This window comes from Gracilinanus agilis, chromosome 1, assembly GCF_016433145.1.
Source record: "Gracilinanus agilis isolate LMUSP501 chromosome 1, AgileGrace, whole genome shotgun sequence".
In the NCBI taxonomy this organism is placed as follows: domain Eukaryota; kingdom Metazoa; phylum Chordata; class Mammalia; order Didelphimorphia; family Didelphidae; genus Gracilinanus; species Gracilinanus agilis.
The window spans coordinates 399,752,654-399,756,421 of record NC_058130.1 but is presented as its reverse complement, the minus strand read 5'-3'; positions in this window follow the sequence as shown (position 1 = coordinate 399,756,421).

Sequence of the window (3,768 nt, the reverse complement as noted above, 5' to 3'; positions counted from 1 at the left end):
AGTGATCTCCTATATTTTAAAAAGATTGTCAGGGCTAGTGCTCTATCTACTGTGCCACCTACGCTTCCCTGATATTTATATAACACTTACATCGTGTAAAGGGCTTTGCATGCATCATTTTTTTGATCCTTATAATAACTCTGTAAGATATTACACATATTATTATGGTTTTTTGACAGATGAGAAATGTAATAGACTTTTTAAGGAAATAAAGAAGTTCATAGTGTCTACACTATTTTTTCTCCCCTCTTCTATACATTTACATGTTTATTGGTGTTTTTTAAGTCTATAATTTAAAAAACAATCCCTAAAAGAATGTCAGGCTTCAATGTTTATGAACATTCCTTTTATAAATAATAAATTAAAATAGCACACTTTAAAAACCCTCAGACATCCCTGATTATAGATCATTTTCTGGAAATATGACAGCTGCTCTCAACCAGCTTTGCAAGCAAAGATGGGCCTGGGTTGGAGTTTGACCAGCTCAAGTCCTTTCTGCCTGCCCTTTTGCCAGTGTGCTCTTAGTTTTGAATTTTCATTGAGTTTGTCTCTTGCCTTATACCCACAGTTTAAGAAGCTCCCTAGTTCCTGTTGTTCACCGTTTAAGTCTTCTTCTCTTTACTAAAAGATCTCCCCTCTTGCTGCCCTCTCCCCAGTTAAAGACAGGCTGTGATTTTCCTCCTCTTCCCCATTTTTTCCCTATTAGCAGGCTTATAGAATCCTTTTCATGCTTTTTTTCTAATCCTTATCAAGAACAGCGATATTTTCCATTCCTAACAATCTTTTAAATATGAGTTAACTTAAATATACAGAAGATAACTATCTATCTTATCCTCACATTTTTTTAAATGATCCTAGAAACAGGCCACAAAGGGGGACTTCACTGGGTTAACTGGTCCAATCCCTTTTTTTTCCTTTAAAGAAGATCTTACTATCATTTCTATTAAGCCTTCAATATTATTTATATTACCCTTCTCTCTGAAATCAGAATTAAGATTATTTTAGTGGTGAAAGGTAATCTAGAAAACTTTGGAGACCTTACTAAAGAGATGTACAATATAATAGAAGCAAAATCCGTTTTATGTAGGCTGGCTGGCTTCCCTTTGGGGGAAAAGAAGGCCATTCTGGGAATTATCAGTGGTTTATCAGTTTAGAGTCCTTGGTACCTGAGGCATAAAAAGCCTAAATTATCTTAGATAGTTTAATAGGCATAAACTATCTTGGATAGCCTAAACTACCCTTCTGAGGAACTAGACCAGTTAGCCCATTGAAGTACCCCTTTGTGGCCTGTTTTGGGGATCATTTTATTTTTAATGTGAGGATGAGAAGAACCAAGAGAACATTATACACAAAAAGCAAAACGTTGTGGAACAATTCAATGTAATGGACTTTACTAACTAGTAGCAATTGCAATGATCCAGGACAATCCTGAGGGATTTATGAGAAAGAACGCTATCCACATCAAGAGAAAGAACTATGGGAGTAGAAACACAGAAAAAAAAACATATGACATCACTTGTTTATATGGGTATATGATTTGGGGTTTTGATTTTAAAAGACTGCTCTATTGCAAAAATGAATAATATAGAGGGGCAGCTGGGTAGCTCAGTGGAGTGAGAGTCAGGCCTAGAGACAGGAGGTCCTAGGTTCAAACCCGGCCTCAGCCACTTCCCAGCTGTGTGACCCTGGGCAAGTCACTTGACCCCCATTGCCCACCCTTACCAATCTTCCACCTATGAGACAATACACCGAAGTACAAGGGTTTAAAAAAAATGAATAATATGGAAATAAATGTCAAGTAATAACATTTATATAACCCAGTGGAATTGCTTTTTGGCTCTGGGAGTAGGGAGGGAAGAAGGGATGGAAAGGAAATGAATCATGTAAACATGGAAAAATATTTTAAAATAAAAATTTAAAAATAAAATAAAAGTCTTGTCCTATAAGATAGGGACTAGATCTGTTATTTCATCCCTATAGGGAATTCCCTGGATAAGGAATTTCCCTTTATCTTTTTAACTGTTTGTCCTAGCATATAGCCTTGAGAGAGATTAAGTAATATGACAAAGTCATTCAGCCAATATATGTCAGAAGCAGGATTTAAATGAGGTCAGCTCTCTAAACACCATGCAATGCTGCCTTTCCTCTCTTCTCTGCCTTTTATTTGGCCAGCACATAATAGGTGCTTAATAAATGTTTATTGATTGATTGACACAGATACATTTTTTTTCCTTTTTTGACACCCTTCCACCAATTGGTCCCAATTTTGTTTTCTGGAGCTTTTAAGGGTCAGAAGGTAGCATCGTGGATAGGGAGGGCTTGGAGTAGGGAAGACTTGAGTTTAAATCTAACTTCATACACTTAATGGTTGTGTGACCCTAATCACTTACTGCCATTGACCTCAGTCTCCTCCTCTGTAAAATGAGCTAGAGAGGGAAATGGCAAACCATTCTAGTATCTTTGCCAAGAAAACCACAAATAGGGTCACAAAGGTCAGACAAACAACTGAATGACAACAAGCTCTTTTTCCAAACAATAAGCACTCAAATATTTGAAGATGCATTCCCAAATTTTCTATTCTCCAAACTAAATATTCTAGATTTTTTTAACTATTCCTCATTCTTCTCTGGAAATACTGCATTCTGTTTATCAATGTTCTTATTAAAATGTGCTGCCCAGAACTATATGTAATACTCCAGCTGTCAAACGATGGGTTCAGGGTGGTTGTGGTTGTTCGGTCATGCTTGATTCTTTGAGATCCCATTTGGGGTTTTCTTGCCAGAAATACTGGAGCAGCTTTACATTTTCTTCTCCAGCTCATTTTACAGATGAAGAAATTGGGACAAACAGGGTTAAGTGACTTTTCCAGAGTCACACAACTAGTAAGTGTCAGAGGCTGGATTTGAACTAGGGTCTTCATGACTGTATACCTTATGCTCTAACTACTGTGCCACCTCACTGCCTCTTCTTGGTAGACAAATAAGGGAGTTGGATCAGAAGATTTCTGGGATAATAGATTTAAAACTATCAGAGACTTTAGAGGTCATCTAGTCCCATCTTCTCAATTTAAGACAAGAAAAGTGAGGCCCCAAAGACAAAAATTGATTTGCTCAAGATCATACAGACAATAAGTAGAAGAATTCAGATCTGAACCCAGGACCTCTGGTTACAAGTACAGCAGTTTTCTACTGAAACATCTCAAATATTAACCTATAAACAGAGTTAGGCTTGAAAAGTAAGCAGAACCAGTAAAATGTAAAAATGTAAGCATGGCTCATAGAAATACAATCCTTTTTCCAAATCCCCTCCAACATTTGTCATTTTGCCCTTTTATAATTAGTAGGTAAGAGATGATATCTCAGAATTATTTTGACTTGCATTTCTCTAATCAGTAATGATTTCAAGCATTTTTTTCATGTAGTTATATATAGCTTTGATTTCTTCATCCCAAAACTGTCTGTTCATATCTTTTGACCATTTCTACACTGTTGGTGAAACTGTGAACTGCTTCAAACATTTTGGAGAGCAATCTAGAATTATACTCAAAGAGTTATAAAACTGTGTATACCCATAGATCCATCAATGTCGCTGTTAGGCTTATTTCCTAAGGTGATCAGGGAAAAAGAGAGAGAAAGAAAGAAAGAAAGAAAGAAAGAAAGAAAGAAAGAAAGAAAGAAAGAAAGAAAGAAAGAAAGAAAGAAAGAAAGAAAGAAAGAAAGAAAGAAAAGAGAAGAGAAGAGAAGAGAAGAGAAGAGAAGAGAAGAGAAG